General features: G+C 39.3%; 1 protein-coding gene and 1 pseudogene across 2 annotated transcripts in view; both read right to left on the bottom strand.

The window, feature by feature from the left end:
- LOC110543637 (olfactory receptor 10AG1-like) overlaps positions 1-20091 on the bottom strand; it is a 186092-nt gene that overhangs the window by 104676 nt on the left and 61325 nt on the right. The gene's annotated exons all lie outside the window — the stretch shown is intronic.
- On the bottom strand, positions 6724-7663 carry LOC110543373 (olfactory receptor 10AG1-like; annotated as a pseudogene).

Below are 20091 nucleotides of genomic sequence, written 5' to 3'. Positions count from 1 at the left end.
CTAACCAGATGCTTGGGACTTCCCCATTGCCCAGCCTTTGACTGGCATTTCAGCCTCCCTAGCCCCTGATGCCTACGGTCCAACGGTCAGCTCGAAGAAGCTCCAGAAGACAGATCTTCCCCCAAATCCCCCCTAGCAGGCTGAAATGCTAAGTCAAAAGGGGCTCCCTGGCATTAGCTATTATCTTGGGCATCTGCTTAGCTGAAATGAACACTAATATTGCAGCAACTGGGCTAAAAACCTAGAGAGACCCTATAATAGTTCTCCTTGGCTTACTACCCCTATATCCACCCTGAAGGGACCCCAGATCCCATTATAAAAAAATAAATCTATAAAATACAAGGGGTCATATCTGGAAGACCCAAGATTGGGTCTTCAAATGATCATGGGAAAGGGGGAAATGAGAGACCAAAAAAGATTAAAAATTAGCAGATTAAGGCCTAAACTATGTGGGTGGAGAAGTCTAGTAATGCCCTGAGGGGAAGGATGGCCTTACTGCATTCTTTCCCATCTACTAAAGATAACAGTTGCTAGGAAACTGGCCCATCCCCCTAGGGAGGGACACCAGGTCATTATGGTCTGGGGACCTTCCTATAGCCAATCAATTCAAAATGTAGCATTTTGACCAATAGATGCTTGCCAGGCAGGAATTGCCCCTGCCATGGGCATGCTGGGAGGGACCAGAATCTTATAAATCACCCAACTAACTTGGGGCGGGGCGCTCAGCTCCCACTGCTTCGGCGGTGTGGCTGTGTAGCCCAAGCTGCAGCTTGTAATTTTTCAATACAAAGAGACCCTCATGTGTTTTGCAACGGAGTCGATTCCTGGAGATCTTTTGGGGGCTCGGGAACTGGGTATAACACTAGGCTGTTGCCCTTCCCACATCTCCTCCTAGTCCCACCCTTCTTCCTCACACCACTTCCCTAGTCCACTGATAGGGGACTCACCTATTATATGACCCTAGCATATCAGGTCTCATCAGGACTGTCTGGATCCTCTTTCTCTGTGGCTTAGTAATGCCACTCTACCAGAGGGAGGTGATCAAAGAGCAGACAACCAATTTTATGCCAGAGACTGCCCCTGCTCCCTTTACTAGGAGTCCCACATGAAGACTGAGCTACCCATGGGCTACATCTGAGCAGGGGGTCTAGGTCCTCTCCATGCATGGTCTTTGGTTGATTCATCAGTATCCACTGGCCCCTCTGGGTCCAGATATTTTGGCTTTGTTGGTCTCCTTGTGGAGCTCCTGTCCCCTCTAGGTCTTTCTAACTCCCCCTTCTTTCATAAGATTCCCTACACTCTGTCCTAGGTTTGGCTATGAGTCTCAGCATCTGCTTTGATCTCCTGCTGGGTATGATCTTTCAGAGGCCCTCTGTGGTAGGCTTCTCTCCTGTTCCTTGTCTTCTGATGGGAAAAGATCTTCACCAACCCTACATCTGACAGAGGGCTAATATCCAGAATATGTGAAGACCTTATACCTAGTTTTTCAAGATGTTTTCCGAATGTTGGGGTGAAGGAGGCTGATATAGATGTCACATCTGTAACTGGGCATCTATTCCCTGGCTCTTAGCACTTTAACCGGTGCAAAGTATCTGCATTAACCACTACAAACTAAAAGATGCATTACTCTGAGCAATTTTGGAAGCAGCACATACATAATATTTAAAAGGAAGTTAAACAATGCAGCCACTCCTGATGAGACCTAGGAGACTAGGATCAAAAGGAAGAAAAAAAAAGAAAAAACCCTCTCCTACCAGTGGACTTGGGGAGGGGCATGCATGGAGAAGGGAGAAGAAGGAGGGATTGGGAGGGAAGGAGGGAGGGAACTAGAGGGGGGATACAAATTAAATAAAGCGTAATTTTAAATTTAAATTAAAATTAAAAAAATCAAGCAGATCCCGATCCAGTTCCTATGAATTTCCTATCCAAGGGGTTTTGACCAGCTGTATAGTAACAGACATAAACACCCTCATGTGGAGCAGGTCTGACAGCTAATTAGGCTCAGTTAATACCTTCGTAAGACTCACGCTGCTAGTTATTGTACTGTGGCCGCCTTACCTAGCTCGTCAATGTTATAGCACACACAGTCAAGTACTGGAGGAAAATAAAATTTCAATGATTGAAAAGCCTTTTACAAAGATTTATTTTTTCTTTGCTTTCAAATCTTTGTAAGTCACTCATGTTTTGATAAATTCTATTTTATTTTCTTTTTAACTAAAATTTTCTATATTTCAGTTGAACTTCTAGTATTGCTAATACTAGATGGAAATACAAATTTGTTAGTATCAGTCTAATTTTTTACATTCTTAGTTCAGCAGTCATTTTCCAGAATTTACTTTGCCCTGAGGGACTCAATTTTAAAGGCAATTTTGACTCCATTTATGACGCAGTGTGCTTGTATACCTGGGTATTCGTGTAAATGCTACCTCCCGTCTAGAACCACACATTCAGCACAGATTCTGAAATGACCTGCTGTTAGGCATAAGAAGGGTGGCATTTAATTAATTCATTGTGGTGACTGGCATTCTATAGGTTCATTGAAGTTTTAAAATCTCATCAGTAAAACAAAGTCTAAGAATGATGTCCAAGTACTTACAAGATACACCAGACCAAGAAAGAAGTATAACTTTCTTATTTGTATCCTATAAGCATAAAAAATGATTTCGTGAATTGAAAAAGTGTCTCTACAACAAATAAAACTGTCAACTAAAGATGTTTCTTATAGAATCTTTCTAGCCATATGTCTGGCATAGGATTAATATTTAGAATATTTAAAGACTTAAAAAAAACTAAATGGGAAGATAATTAAAATTACCCAAAATAAAAATGGAATAATGACACTGACAGTTTACAGAAATAAAACACAGATGTCCACTATACACAGGGTAATATGCTCGACCTGAGTAGTGATCAAAGAAACATAGATCATAACTACACTGAGATTTTATTTGCCACAGTCTAAATTTCAGTCATTATGAAAATAACAGGGCTGGAATGGTAAGTTAGCAATTAAAAACAAATTTTCAAAGTATCTAACATGCTTGTCTTACTTCCTGTGGCACCTGCCCTAATGATGCACACAAACTCACACATGTATGTACAAATACACATACCCAGAAAATAAAAATAAAGAAAAGAATTACATAAAGCTGGTGAGAACAAAAAGAGAGAAGCATTGAATAGTTTTGTAGAGCACAAAACAGTCTAGCATCTATGGAAATGAGCATTAAAGTTTATCCAAACTAAAAATAAATTAACTATATGATCAAGCTATGCTGCCTCAGCATACTCTTTCAATGCTCCTGTATCAGCTCATCGCAGAGGTACTGCCACATCAGTGTTCAGTGCAGCACTAGTCATGACAGGTAAGTTTGGTAGCCTAACTAGCTATCACTTGAAAGATGCATGAATAAAGAAAAGGTGACATATGTACACAATGCTTGTGTTTGCAGCCATGAAAAATAACAAATTATGTCCTTAACAGAAAAATGTAAACAACTGAAAAAAAATCTTAACTTAATTAGTTATTTCTCAGAAATGTCACTTGGTATTTTTAATTTATGAAATATCAATTGTTTCTTGTTTTCTGTCTTTTTATGGATTCTGTAATTTATTGATAATGATATATGTTTCAAATCATATGTATGAAACCTATGTGAGAAAGAGAAAGGGAAGAGCGGGAGAGATATTCATAGATATAGATAGATAGATAGATAGATAGATAGATAGATTATAGACAGACAGAGAAAGAAACAGAAATACAGCAAGAAGACAGGGCAGGAAGGGCTTTAAGAGGATGTGTGCCATAAGTATACTATGTACTTTCATGAAAATAACCTTAAAAAATTAGTATCTTCCAGTGAGGTAACTCAGTCCAAAAAGAAACACACAGTATATGCTAATGTGTACTTGGTATAAGACATAAAGTACAGGATAAACAGTCTACAATCCACAGACCCAAAGAAGCTAAGCAACAAGGAGGGCATAAGGGAGGGTGCATGAATCTCCTTCAAAAGGGGAAATAAAATAGACATTGGAAGTGGATGAAGAGAAAGAACCCAGTTGGAGAGGGGTAGACAAGGGAACAAGGGTGGGAATCAGGAAGGAAGAGAGCAGGAATAGGAGGTGAGAGGGTTTGAAGAAAGGAGGGAAATCAGTGGAGACCTGCGCTGAGGTAGAATGCTGAGAGGATATGGGAGTGATTCTAGTGATTCTCTTAGCAGTGTGACATATGAAAACTGAAGTGACCACCTCCTATATCCAGTGGAGGGGGTAGGACACCAACCCACCCACTTTAACTAGAGCACAGTGCTGGGTAATGATTACTCCATCTTAAACCTCCAAGCTGGCATAGTTGTCTACCATTTAGATTTTATCCATTATACTTGCTTTTAGTCCTGACTTAGGTCCAGTTCATATTTCCATGTGGTTCCAAATTGTCTCCTGCCATTTTTCTGCTCCTCCCTCCTGCTTCCTTCTCCTCCCCTCTCTGGACCAGGATGTCCCATCCTATCTTCTCCATTGCTCAGCATTGGGCTGTTGTTTAATTGACAATATAGAGTATAATTGCTGGCATGTTTATACAAACTTGAGACAAGCAATGCTTAGAATAAGCATAATAATGCAATGTTTAGATTGAAACCAGATAGTGGGGTAGAGAAATCAGCATTTGAACGAACAAGGGCACATTGTATACATTCCACAAGAACGTTATGCCAACACGGAGGAGTTGGGGAAAGGACAGAGTGACCTAGAGGGGCTAAGACTTCCACAAGAAGACCAACAGAGTCAATTAGACGAGGATCATGCGGGCTCACAGAGACCAACCAAAGAACATGCACTGACTAACCCAGGTCACTTACACATAGGTAGCTGATGGGCAGCTTGGTCTTCATGAGGGTCTCCTCACAATTAGAATGGGGATGTTTCTGACACAGACTCTCTTGTCTGATTTTGGTTTGTGTTCCCTCAGCTGAGATGTGGAAGAAGATGAGCTTAGTCTTGATGTGACCTGATGTGCTGGGTGTGTGTGTGTGTGTGTGTGTGTGTGTGTTGGGGGGTGGGGATAGGCCCACTTTTTCTGAGAAAAAGAGGAGGGGAAAAGGGAGAGAAAGTGCTGGACTGAGAGAAGAGGGAGGGGGCTGTACTAGGGATGTAAAGTGGATACATACACACATACATACGTACATACCAAAGACCAGCAATATATGCCATTGTGTGAGGGGTGATGAAACAAACACACTATATTCCTAATAAATATGGTCAGAACACTTATAAATAAAATTCTGTAATATTTAGTATAATTTATGATATAGATATAAAATTAACTGTTATAGGCATTTGAGGATTTGAAAATAAGTTCATAGAAGCATCCATCATCATGTGAATGCAGCAATAATATCGAGATATGGTAGGCTCGATATTACTTTCAAATTTCATTGCTTTATAGTCTCTACATTTACCAAAATGTGACAGAACACAGAAAGTTTCATTACTTCATCAATTAAATTAATCTATGCTTCAACAAGTAATTGATATGCCACTATAATCATTAATCCTAATATGGTACAAAACAGAAGAGTAAGAGAAAATATCAATGTTAAGATTAAAGAGATTATTAACATTAGTAATTTATAGTTATACATACGACTCATCAAAACATACTTATTACGCTTACTCATTTTATATTGAATAGATGGTATGTACTTCATTTTATTCATGGTGAATGCAGATACATGGTCTCATAAATAGTTGGTAAGAAGTGAGAATTGAACACTCAGTCTAATAGAAGATGTCTATATTACGATATAAAGTTCTAAGAATATTAATATAGCACAGAGGAATGGAAGAGTCAGGGGACAGGGAGAATGGCAACAAACTGTCCGCAGCTGAGCAGGACAAAGCTGATGATATTCTGAACTCATAGCAGCTGTTCTTTGTTTCACTGGTCCTAAATGAAACTTCCTGACAAGAACAAGTTATGAATATGAGGAAGAAACATAACTTTGCCTTCAGAAATACTATTAAAAACATTTTGTAGCCTCCCCCTCTCCCCCTCAAGCAGGAGCAGCCTTGCTAGGCCACAGGAGAGGACATTACAGCCAGTCGTGATGAGACCTGATAACTAGGATCATATGGAAGTTCCTCTCAGTGGGAGCAGGGAGGGGCAGGGAGGAGATGAGGGAGGGTGGGATTTGGAGGGAATGAGAGAGGGGGCTACAGCTGGGATACAAAGTAAATAACCTGTAATTAATATAAAAATAAAAATTATAAAAATACAGCAATCAGAAAAAAAAACATTCAGTGAGAGCATGAGTCAATGGCTTTAGTTGAGTATCCGCAATAAATTCAATAAATTCAAACTTGTCACAGAGAGAGCCACAGGTAAGCTCCATGTGTCATGAAACAAACAAAATGAACTATATGCATGGAGGTATTTGGATGGAGATATTGGGTTTTGATAGGAATAGGAAATGTATTACCCACATGCTGAAAAATGTCAAAAGTAAATTTAATTAATAAAATTAAAATGTTCTATGAGACATACATCAACAGCATATTTATTTGACTAGTGTATTTCTATGAAAGGTAATGTTATGCTGGCTTTCAAAGTAACTATGACAGTTTCTTGCAGGGAGTTCTTAACAGCACAAAGAGAAAGTACATATGTGGAAATTGTGTGAGAACTGTGCAGTTATGTCACTTGAGTATAAGACTATGACACTATGTTCTAAGCAATAACCTTCTCAGAGCTGCAATCACATCCTTGTTCCTAAGACTGTATATCATGGGGTTGAACATGGGCTTCACAATGGTGTAGAAAAGAGAGAGGAGTTTGTCACTTACTGCAGAACGAGTTGACCTTGCCATTAAGTAGGTAATAGATGCAGAGCCGAAAAATAAAGCCGCCACCAGCAGGTGGGAAGAACACGTGCAGAAGGCTTTTGCTCATCCTTCAGCAGTTGGCAGCCTCAGGATGGTGGCGATGATTTTGCTGTAAGATGTTAGTATTAACATAAAAGGAATTGCAGCAAGCAAGATAGCAACTGCATAGACATACAGCTCATTAACAGAAGTGTCCCCGCATGCCGGCTTAAGTACAGGAGGGATGTCACAGAAGTGGTCTATTTGGTTAGTTACAGAAATGTAGAGAGAATATCTGACAAGTTTGCCCGAGCTGGAAAGGGATGCCACCAAGCCAGGCCCCTGCTGCCAGCTGTGTGCACTTTGCTGGGCCCATGACCAGAGGATAGTGCAGAGGGTTGCAGATGGCCACATAGCGGTCGTAGGACATCCCAGCCAGGAGAATACTTTCAGTGGCTGCCAGCATTAGGAAGCAACACATTTGTACAGCACAGGCCAGAAGAGAAAAATTTCTGTCCTGGGTCCAAATGCTGTACAGAATCCTAGGGAGAGTTACTGATATGTAACAGATTTCCAGAAAAGAAAAGTTGACCAGGAAAAAGTACATGGGTTTGTGCAGTGCAGGATCAAGCCTGGTTATCACAATTCTAAAGCTATTTCCAATTAGGATAATCAAGTACATTGTGGAAAACATTCCAAACAGAAATCCCTGGAGGTTGGGAAGGTCAGAAAATCCAAGGAGAAGAAACTGTGTCACTGCGGAAGCATTGTCCTCTTCCCTCATGTCTGTGTGTTTCATCTGTGGAGATGATTCAAATGTAAACACACTTCCTTATCCTCAGCATTTTATATCATTCAGAAACTGAAACTATAATGTTTGCATTTTCTCCATTCTCTTTATAAAATTATATTATATAAAACTACATCATATGGTCTATATATCACTGATAAACTCAGTTTGTCATGGCATGTACTCTTTGTCACTGAATACATCTATAAGGTAAATGTTACTGTCTTTCATCCTCTCTCTACGTAATGCAATCTATATACTTATATGGCACAATGATACAAGGCATTTTAAATAATTATCTAAATATCCAAAGTGACGAATTCTGAATCAGTGATTGCATTTTCAGTTGGTTCTTTAATTTTCTTCCAAAAGTGTTTCCTGTTATTATGACAAATCAAGTTTATTATGAATAGACTTTATTCACTGAAAATTATTTTTGGAAAAATACATTCAGTGTTTTAATGTGATTTTTTAAAATCCTTTTTATTCTCATATAAACTGAGCACCAGATTTGATGAAATGCTTTTTAACACTTAAAACATTTAGAAATTCAACATAAAAATTTATGTAAACAAAATTAATATTTATCACAGCTATGGGATTCTTGTTCTTGTATGTAAATCAAAAGATATAGTAATTAAAGCGTTTTGCAAATAGCACTTACTCTGCAGTTTTATTTGTTTGTGGTGCAATACTCTAAACCATAGCTTTATAACTGCTAGGCCAACATCTACCCTCAGACTATTTCCTCAACTCCTGTAGGCATTTATGTACATCCATTGCTAAAACAAACTTTTGCAAATCATTTAACATTTCTCTCTCTCTCTCTCTCTCCCTCTCTCATGTGCACGTGTGTGCTTGTGCGTCAGTTGAAAACTTTTTTCCCCCATTTTTATACTAAGAAAGAAATTGGGTAGAAATTTCAAGTAACTATAGGCATTTAGTTTTATTCACTTTATAATTTTTAGCTGTTAACATCTTTCAAAAAAGATTTTTATATAGATATCATTAGATATCATTGAATTAATAAAAACCTTTGATATATATTGTATTATGTTTTACTAATAAACTTTATAAATTGAAATTTATATGAAAATAAAAGTACATATAGACTTTATGCATCAATTAAGATGGTGAATTCATTTATGTGGTAATAATAATTAAATATCAATTGGAAAATGTGTGTGTATATACTAATTCTTTAATTCAGAAGACTTGGCCTGTGGCAAAATTCTGTAGGGTAAATGAAGACATGCTAATATTTTTATAAAATTTTCGGATTGAGTTCTGAGAGATCATAACACTCTATCAGCAGGAGTTCCTTTGATGACAGTGGGTGTCACGGTCAATGATCTTCATTCAGAATCTTATTTCTTTATTGTAGATGGGAGTATTTTATGATTTATGACCCTGGATGTCATATAATTGAACCATTTAAGCATATAATTAACAGAAAATAATTACCAGATACACATACTGTGTTGATGTTGATGAACATGATCCTTAATGCATCAGCCTCTCTCTCACATTTAAAAGGACTCTAAATGCTGTTTTCTCTGGATCCTATAATAACAAATAACAAGTAGTGCAAAGCCAAGATGTAATGGTGTTTATAACTTAACAAAAATAATTCAATTTTTTAAAAATTACTTTGTATAATTTCACACAAATGCTGATAGTAAAAATATAAAAGTAGAGGTACACAATTTTCTTGTCAGTCAAATGTAGTGTATATAGTCAATTGCAGTTTGGAATTAAGTGACTTGTAATTCTTACCTTGATTTATTGACCTACAAGTGTAAAATGATAAAGAAGTTTTTTTCCAAAGCTTAAGGGTGTTCCTTTATTTGAAAAAGAGACCAAATATCTCCCCAAACATAGTCTCTTGTCATAACACACTATTCTACCTAACAAGGCCTGTTCTCTGCCCAGGGGACAGCTCCTTTCCCATGTTAATATCTAATCATACGAAACTGTATTTTCCTGTCAGTCATGAATTTAACGTAAAAGGACCACAAATCAAATAAAACAACACAAAATAAACTGCCACTCATGCATATTGTCAGTGTTTTTTTTTTAATTCTTATTAAGAAATATTAGAGTATGTACTGTTGGTATTCTATTCAGGAAGTTATCTCCTGTGCCAATGAGTTCAAGGTTCTTCTCCACTTTTTCTAACAGGGTTAGTGTTTCTGGATTTATGTTGAGGTCTTTGATCCACTTGGACTTTAATTTTGTGCAGGGTGATAAATACGGATCTATTTGCATTTTTCTACATGTAGACATCCAGTTAGATTAGCACAATTTGTTGAAGATGCTGCCTTTTTTCCCATTGTATGTTTTTGGATTCTTTGTCAAAAATCAAGTACCCATAGGTGTGTGGGTTTATTTCTGGGTTTTCTATTCAATTCCACTGATCCATCATTCTGTTTCTATTGCATGTAGCATGCAGTTTTTATTACTGTTGTTCTGTAGTACAGCTTGAGATCAGGGATGGAGATACCTCCAGATGATCTGTTGTTGTACAGGATCGTTTTGGAGATTCTGGGTTTTTTGTTTCTGCATATGAAGCTGAGAATCTGTTTTTCAAGGTCTGTAAAGAATTGAGTTGGTATTTTGATGGGAATTGCATTAAATCTGTAGATTGCTTTTGGCAGTATGGCCATTTTCACAATGTTAATCCTACCAATCCATGAGCACGGGAGATCTTTCCATCTTCTGAGATCTTCTTCAATTTCTTTCTTCAGAGACTTGAAGTTTTTCTCAAACAGGTCTTTCACTTGCTTGGTTAGAGTCACCCCAAGGTACTTTATGTTATTAGTGGCTATTGTGAAGGGTTTGTTTCCCTAATTTCTTTCTCAGCCTTTTTGTCTTTGGTATATAGGAGGGCTTCTGATTTTTTTGAGTTGATTTTGTATCCTGCCACTTTGCTGAAGGTGTTTATCAGCTGAAGGAGTTCTCTGGTTGAATTTTTGGGGTCACTCATATATACTAGCATATCATCTGCAAATAGTGACACTTTGACCTCTTCCTTTCTGATTTGTATCCCCTTGATCTCCTTTAGTTGTCTTATTGCTCTGGCTAGGACTTCAAGTACTATGTTGAAGAGATATGGGGACAATGGGCAGCCTTGTCTTGTCCCTGAGTTCAGTGGGATTGCTTTAAGTTTCTCTCCATTGAGTTTGATGCTAGCTATAGGCTTGCTGTATATTGCCTTTACTATCTTTAGGTATGTGCCTTGTATCCCTGATCTCTCCAAGACTTTAAACATGAATGGGTGTTGGACTTTGTCAAATGCTTTTTCAGCATCTAAGGAGATGATCATGTGGTTTTTCTCCTTCAGTTTGTTTATGTAGTGGATTACATTGATGGATTTCCATATGTTGAACCACCCTTGCATGCCGGGGATGAAGCCTACTTGGTCATGGTGGATGACATCTTTGATATGTTCTTGGATTCGGTTTGCAAGTATTTTATTGAGTATTTTTGCGTCAATGTTCATAAGAGAGATAGGCCTGAAGTTCTCTTTTTTTGTTGGGTCTTTGTGTGGTTTAGGTATCAAGGTGACTGTGGCTTCATAGAATGAGTTTGGTAGTGTTTCTTCTGTTTCTATTTTGTGGAATAGCTTGAGGAGAATTGGAGTTAGCACTTCTTGGAAGGTCTTGTAGAATTCTGCGCTGAAGCCTTCTGGCCCAGGGCTTTTTTTGGAGGGGAGACTGTGAATGACTGCTTCAATTTCTTTGGGAGATATAGGGCTATTCAGTCTTTCTACCTGATCTTGACTTAGTTTTGGTAGATGGAATCTTTCAAGAAAATTACCCATTTCATTTAGATTTTCAAATTTTGTGGCATATAGGCTTTTGTAGTATGACCTAATGATTGTTTGGATTTCCTCAGTGTCTGTGGTTATGTCCCCATTTTCATTTCTGATTTTGCTGATCTGGATAGTTTCTCTCTGTTTTTTGGTTAGTTTGGCTAAGGGTTTGTCTATCTTGTTGATTTTCTCAAAGAACCAGCTTTTTGTTTCATTGATTCTTTGGATAGTTTTACTTGTTTCTAATTGATTGATTTCAGCCCTTAGTTTGATTATTTCCAGCCCTCTGCTCCTCTTGGGTGTATCTGCTTCTTTTTTTCTAGGTTTTTCAGTTGGGCCATTAAGTTGTTTGTATGTGATGTTACGAATTTCTTCTTGCAGGCACTTAGTGCTATAAATTTTCCCCTGAGCACTGCTTTCAATGTGTCCCATAAATTTGGGTATGTTGTGCCTTCATTTTCATTGAATTCTAGGAAGTCTTTAATTTCTTTCTTTATTTCTTCCTTAACCCAGCTGTCATTGAGTAGTAAGTTGTTCAGTTTCCATGTGCGTGTCGGCTTTTTGTTGTTTCTGTTGTTGTTGATGTCTAGCTTTAGTCCATGGTGGTCAGATAGTATACAAGGGATTATTTCAATTCTTTTGTATCTGTTGAGGCTTGCTTTGTGACCCACTATATGGTCTATTTTGGAGAAGGTTCCATGCGGTGCTGAAAAGAAGGTGTACTCTTTTGAGTTTGGGAGAAACGATCTGTAGACGTCTATTAGGTCCATTTGATTTAGGGATTCTGTGAGTGCTTTTATTTCCCTATTTGGTGTCTGTCTAGTTGATCTGTCCCTTGGTGAGAGTGGAGTGTTGAAGTCTCCCACTATTAAGGTATTAGGATCAATGTATGATTTAAGCTTTAATAATGTTTCATTTAGGAATGTCAGTGCTCTTGTATTTGGGGCATAGATATTCAAGATTGTAATGTCCTCTTGGTGGATTTTTCCTTTGATGAGAATATAGTGGCCCTCCTTATCTTTTTTGATTAACTTGGGTTGAAAGTCTATTTTATTAGATATTAGGATAGCTATTCCAGCTTATTTTCTGGAACCATTTGCTTGAAAAACATTTTTCCAGCCCTTTACTCTGAGGTAGTGTTTATCTTTGTTGCATAGGTGCATTTCTTGGATGCAACAGAATGTTGGATCCTGTTTCCGCAACCATTCTGTTAGCCTGTGTCTTTTTATTGGTGAGTTGAGTCCATTGATATTGATAGATAATAGTGACCAATGCATGTTAGTTCCTTTTGTAATGGAGTCGGTGATCTTACCCTGTTTCATTGCTTGTTTTCTTTTCATTTTTGTTGGGATATTATCTGTATGCCATGTTTTCTTGGGTGAAGTTGTTTTCGTTGGATTGGAGTTTTCCTTCTAGTAGCTTCTGTAGGGTTGGTTTGCTGTGTAGATATTGTGTAAATTTAGTTTTGTCATGGAATATTTTGTTTTCTCCATCTATGTTGATTGAAAGCTTTGCAGGGTATAGTAGTCTGGGTTGACATTTGTGCTCTCTTAGAGTCTCCATGATACTTGCCCAGGCCCTTCTGGCTTTCATAGTTTCTGATGAGAAGTCCGGTGTGATTCTGATAGGTCTACCTTCATATGTTACTTGGCCTTTTTCCCTTGCTGCTTTTAATATCTTTTCTTTGTTTTGTAGTTTTAGTGTTTTGACTATGATGTGACGTGATGTGTTTTTTTTCTGGTCTAGTCTATTTGGAGTTCTGTAGGCCTCTTGTATATTTATGGACATCTCTTTTTTTAAGTTGGGAAAGTTTTCTTCTATGATTTTCTTGAAAATATTTTCTGGACCTTGGAGTCTGGAGTCTTCATTTTCATGAATTCCTATTATTCTTAGATTTTGTCTTTATATAGCATCCTTGATTTCTTGGATATTCTGTGATTGGAACTTTTCTGATTTTACTTTTTCTTTGAGAGAAGTATCAATTTCTGCTAGTGTGTCTTCAGCTCCAGAGATTCTCTCTTCCATCTCTTGTATTCTGTTGGTGATGCTTACTTTTGTGGTTCCTGATCTTTTCTCTAAGTTCTCCAGCTCAAGGGTTTTCTCAGTTTGTGTTTTCTTTATTGATTCTAATTCTGTTTTCATGCCTTGCAAGATTTCTTTCATGTGTTTGAATTTGGATTCCTGTCTCTCTACCATGGCCTCTATTTCTTTTTTCATTTCCTTTTTATATGCCACTAATTTTTCCTCTACTTGTGTATCTATTTGTTTGGCTATGTTTGCCTGTGTTTCTTTAAAGATATTGTCTATTTCTTCTTTCTTTGCCTCCAATTGACTGGCCAGCTCTTTGAAAGACTTGTTCGTTTCCTCTTTATAAGCCTCAAATAATTGGGCAAGTATGGCTTTGAAATCATTTTCCTGTGCTTCTGCTGAATTGGAGTATCCCTCGATTTTGGGGTTTGCTGGTGAAGTCATGATGTCCTGATTTATGTTGGAAGTGTTCTTTCGCCTACCCCTGGCCATTGGCTTATCTGAAACCTTCCCTGTTTGTTTTTGGATTCTGCAGATCAGACTGGTACTGTCTCTCTCTGGCGTGTGGAGAGTTCTTCAGGAAGCTGAGAACTCTCAACGTGTGCTGAGGATTAGCTGTACCTGTGGGAGGAAAGTACGCAGGCGCAAACGGGGCAAATGCAAGCGTGCACGAGTGTGTGTGTGTGTGTGTGTGTGTGTGTGTGTGTGTGTGTGTGTGGACGTGTGTCTCGAGGGACAGAGTGATGGCTAATGTTGAACCCTTGAGTGTGTGGGAGGGGTTCTGCACTGTATATGTCGCAGGCACTAGTGATGATCACAGCACAGTTTCTGGCATTAACTGCCTTAACTCCTCAGTTAGACCCACAGAGCAGGAACTTCAATGTCCCTAGTGCCCCTCTGTTTCCCAAAGTGGGTATGTGGGTGGGAGGGGGTTCGATGCCTGGCTTCTGTTTTAGAAGACCCAGGATCTGGGGATCTGCAGATTCTCAAGGGAGCACTCACTTACAGGCATGTCACTTGGCAGAGATGGGGTATCCGGGCTCTCTGCTCTCTGGTTTGGCCCTGCTTCTTTGATGTGCTCCACCAGTTCTGTGCTGCTGTCACTGCCAGGTTCTGAGGTCTTGCTGCAGCTGGAGATTTCAGGGTGGTCACATCAGCAGGGATGGGGTAACCAGGCTCTCTGTTCTCTGGTTTGGCCCTGTTTAGTCTTAAACTGAAGGGCTGTTGTGCCCCAGCCAGCTCAGTGCTGCTCTGCTGCCAAGTCCCGCTGTAACTGGAGACTGGGTCGCTAGTCCTGATGCTTTCTGGGAAGTCCTGGGGTCTCTTCACTGTGCTCTCCAAGCTTGGGAGGCCCAGCGCCTGGTGTGTCCAGGTTGTATGACGTTTCTGCCTGGTTTTGGTGAGTATATAGCGTATTCTCTGTCACTGTGGGATTGGGCGGGCCCTACAGTCAGTGATGGTGATCCTGCGGAGCTAGTATGGCGTCTAGCAGATTCGCGACCTGGGAGGATGGTGCAGCCGCCGCGCGAATCTGGGACTCCAGGACACGTACTGTGGCTTTTGCCTGTCGCTGAAGGGCTTGGGGCTCCGCTTCAGTGGCTGTATACCCCAGGCAGTTAGGTCTGCGCTGAGAAAGATGAGTCTGCTGTGCCGCTGTGCCGAGGAGGAAGGAGCTACCACATGTGTTTTATTCATACAGTCAAGATATAATAATTTATTATCATAGATGTTTATTTGTCAAGTCAACAGTATTAAATATTGTAATATATTTATTTCAAGTTGGAGTATTTTTATTTGGTGAAATAAACTTTCAAATGTGTAAAGGGCTAGCAATATACCTCTGTTAAGCATCTTCAGAAAACATAAATTATATTGTGATATTAGAAAGCATAAACAAAATTTCAAAGCTAACAATAGTATAAACATCACAGAACCAATATGCAATGTGAAAAAATCATTTTAAAAATATTCTGATACCATGTTACAAAGGTGATTATATCACATTTTATCTGAATGTTTATGCAAACAATGGCTTTTTTCTGTATAATTTCTCATTGTCTGGAGGAAGCCTAGGGTGGGGAAATTTTCTCATAAAAAGCGCCAGATTGATTTCCAGAATGGTTGTACAAGTTTACATTCCCACCAGCAGTGGAGAAGGGTTCCCCTTTCTCCACAACCTCTCCAGCATGTGTTGTCACTTGAGTTTTTGATCTTGGCCATTCTGATGGGTGTAAGGTGAAATCTCAGGGTTGTTTTGATTTGCATTTCCTTAATGGCTAATGAGGGCAGTTCAGTGTCCAAGTGGGTTACATAGTAATGGGAAGAGGGACTGCCTCTGACATAATCTGATTGGTCTGCTCTTTGATCACCTCCCCCTGAGGGGGGAGCAGCCTTACCAGGCCACAGAAGATGACAATGCAGCCACTTCTGATGAGAACTGATAGTCTAAGATCAGAAAGAAGGAGAGGAAGACCTCTCCTATCAGTGGACTTGGGGAGGGGCATGCATGCAGAAAGGGGAGGAAGGGTGGGACCGGGAGGGGAGGAGGGAGGGGCTTATGGGGGGATACAAAATGAATAAAGTGTAATTAATAATAATAATAAGTGGAAAAAACCATCAAATCTTTCAAAATATTTATTTTTATTTAAAATTATTTATCTTTGAATTTCAAAAATAACATTGATGACCTGGAGGGTTCAGCCTCATTAATTTTATTTACTTATCAACTTCCAATCTTCCCTGCAGTGTGAGACAAACAGGACTTACAGTTTGGCTTACTGCACCGATGACTTCATAAGGGTTCTCAGTTTCGTTTTCTGTGTGTTGGATGACTTAGCTTTGAATGTGTGCACAGCTGGGACTGGCATTCTTCTACAGGGTTTTCCTTTCATTTGTGTACTAGTAACTACCTGCTATTGTTGGTCTATGACCTCAGACATATTTGAATTAATAATTAAATGTATTAAACAATATCCATGTTTATTTTTGTTAGTTTATACCCACTTTCAGCAATCATAAGATCATTTCAATGGCTAGGATAAAAAGGGGTGTTGGGGAATAACAAAGCAATAAATGTTGTAATTACACTATAATCTCAACCAATTAATCAAAATAACCTACTGTGTGACATAGCTATAGCATAAGCCCTGAAAGAAGTGACCTTCTACTCCACAAATACTCAGTTGTGTTCATTGTCACCCTATAGACCCAGTATCCAGAAGACTGAAAACAATGCTAAATATCTTTGAACTGATAAATGAAGTCAGAAAGTACTTTTAAATCAGATCTAAAATAATATTTTTAATGTTTGTTTTTTGTTGTTTGTTTCTTAAGTTGTTTCTTTCTTTGGGTCTGGATGTCTTAAGCAATATACACTTTTATAGTTATATTCTTTTACTGTCAAACTTCATGATTACACTTTTCATTACAATCGAATATCATTTCATAGTATATATGCACCATATTTTCTTTATACATTTATAATTTAGAAAAATTAAGTCATAATGCTGAACCTAACATTTCATTGGTGGGAGCTAAGTGTGTGGGAAATGAAGGAAGAAAATACACATGTGTATATTTCTTCTTTTTCCAAGTATTACATCCTGACATCGGCGAGATCCATGCACCATCACACTCAGCCAGATGGAGTAGCCCTGCAGTCTAAACAGGCAGGTCAGATTCTGTAGCCCAACAAGTTATACAAATGGCCATCAGAACTGCAGGCATGACCCTATTAAGACCTGTAGCCACATGGTAACATGGAGGCAGGAACCATAAAAGAAGGGAGAGTGGAGAAATAAATAGGGGTAACAGAAAAGGGAGTTCCAGTTAACACTGGAAGGAGAGACAAGAGCCTCATGAGAAGTAGGTGACTCTTTCTGGCAAAGGCAGCAGCAGAAGCAAGGGGACTGTAGAGGAACCTACAGAGAATGTTCTCGAAAGGCATCATCTATGATGTCCATCATCAATGATGGACACCCAAGAGGGCACACAGAAGCAACGAGGAAAGCTGAGAAGTGAGGCTAGGGTCTGAGTCAAAACAACACAGCCCACACTGAAGAACCTCCCTTTGGTGTTACAGCTCAGTCAGTACTTTAAGAAGACTATGATTTTATTGTTTTGTTTTGTTTTTTCCACAAAAGCCCCATTGGATACATGGGCAGGAAGAGAAGAAGGACATATCAAGACAAGAGACCCATCACTGGTCAGGCCAAACATAAAGACAACAACTCAGGCAGCAAAGAGAGACAGTACCTCAGCACTTCGGTGGTAGGGGTGTGGCACAGTGACACCCTCACAGAAGTATAATACAAAGAGGTCCAGGAAGGGAGTGACAGGATGCCAAGGGCTCATGCAGGGCTGCTTTCACATCCTTCTTCTGGCAATACTGGAGACTGAACCCAGGACCTTAAGTGTGCAAATCCCCAGTCCCTTTTTATTTTCATTTGGAGGCAGGGTTTTCCTAGCTTGTCCAAGCTGCCTTTGAACCTGTGAACCTTCTACCTCAACCTCTAGAGCAGATGGGGATTATAGGTACAAGTCACCATGCCAGGCCAAAGCACCTCAATGCTCCTGCATGCCCATCTCAGAACTGCTCTTCATGGGCTGTGGCTGTTCCAGAACATTCTCTGTAGGTTCCTTGTGCCTTCCTTTTCATTGAATTCTAGGAAGTCTTTAATTTCTTTATTTCTTCCTTAACCCAGCTGTCACTGAGTAACAAGTTGTTCAGTTTCCATGTGCGTGTGGGCTTTTTGTTATTTCTGTTGTTGTTGAGGTACGGCTTTAGTCCATGGTGGTCAGATAGAATACAAGGGATTATTTCAATCTATTTGTATCTGTTGAGGCTTGCTTTATGACCAACTATGTGGTCTATTTTGGAGAAAGTTCCATGCGGTGCTGAAAAGAAGGTATACTCTTTTGAGTTTGGATGAAAAGATCTGTAGACGTCTATTAGGTCCATTTGATTTAGGGACTCTGTAAGTGTTTTTATTTCCCTATTTGGTGTCTGTCTAGTTGATCTGTCCCTTGGTGAGATTGGAGTGTTGAAGTCTCCCACTATTAAGGTATTAGGATCAATGTGTGATTTAAGCTTTAATAATGTTTCATTTATGAATGTAGGTTCTCTTGTATTTGGGGCATAGATATTCAAAATTGTGATGTCCTCTTGGTGGACTTTTCCTTTGATGAGAATATAGTGGCCCTCCTTATCTTTTTTGATTAACTTGGGTTGAAAGTCTATTTTATTAAGTATTAGGATGGCTACTCCAGCTTGTTTTCTGGAACCGTTTGCTTGAAAAACATTTTTCCAGCCCTTTACTCTGAGGTAGTGTTTATCTTTGTTGCATAGGTGTGTTTCTTGGATGCAACAGAATGTTAGATCCTGTTTCTGCAACCATTCTGTTAGTCTGTGTCTTTTTATTGGGGAGTTGAGTCCGTTGATGTTGATAGATACTAGTGACCAACAATTGTTACTTACTTTTGATGTGGGGTTGGTGGTGTCACTGAGTTTCATTGCTTGTATTATTTTGGAGTTTTTTTTGTTGTTGTTGTTGTGTAGTTATCTATTTCCTCTGTTTCCTTAGATGTAATTATTTTCTTTGTTTTGGAGTTTCCCTTCTAGTAACTTCTGTAGAGCTGGGCTACTATGTAGATATTGTTTAAATTTGGTTTTGTCATGGAATATTTTGAATTTCCATCTATGTTGATTGAAAGTTTTGCTGGGTATAGTAGTCTGGGTTGGAATCTGTGGTCCCTTAAGTACTGTATGATTTCTGTCCAGGCCCTTCTCTCCTCAGAACCAAGGTGGCCTCCCATCTATATCAACCCACTCCGGCATATCAAATTACAGTAGGACTAGGCACATCTACTAGTTTGGATAGAAAAGGCAGTCCAGTTAGGAGAAAGATATCCAAAGATAGCTGACACAGTCAGAGACAACCCCTGCTCTAGTTGTTAGGGAACCCACATGTAGCCCAAACTGCACATCAATTATGTAAGTGTAGGGAGCCCACTTCTGTCCATGTGTCCTCTTTGGTTGGAGGTTCAGTCACTGTGAGCCCCTATAGGCCCAGGTTAGTTGACTCTATAGGTTTTTTTCTGGTGTTCCTTAACTTCTCTGGCTCCTTCAATTCCCCCCCACACACACACACACCTCTTCCACAAGGTTCCCTAAGCTGTGCCTAATATTTGGCTATTGGTCTCTGTATATGTTTCCAATAGTGACTGGATGACGTCTCTCAGAGCACAATTATGTTAGGCTCCTGTCTTCAAGTATTAGCAGTTTATCATTAATAGTGTTAGGGGTGGGCTCTCTCTCAGAGGATGGGTCTCAAGTTGAACTAGTCAACGGTTGGTCATTCCCTCAGTTTCTACCCCATCTTTTGGGTAAAAATTTTTTTCAGTGCGTTAGTATTCCCATTTCTCCTTTGGGAGTCTTGCCTGGTTACAGGAGGTGGACATTTCAAGTTCCATATTCCTGGTTTCTCGGAGTCTTAGCTGGTGTCACCCTCATAGATTCCTGGGAGTTTGCCTGGTCCTAGGTTCCTGGCTCATCACATAGATGCCCCCCATCTCCAACAATTTCTGTTCTCTCTAC

Source organism: Meriones unguiculatus, chromosome 7, assembly GCF_030254825.1.
Source record: "Meriones unguiculatus strain TT.TT164.6M chromosome 7, Bangor_MerUng_6.1, whole genome shotgun sequence".
Lineage (NCBI taxonomy): Eukaryota > Metazoa > Chordata > Mammalia > Rodentia > Muridae > Meriones > Meriones unguiculatus.
The sequence above is the reverse complement of the archived record's forward strand: the minus strand, read 5'-3'. Positions and strand labels throughout refer to the sequence as shown.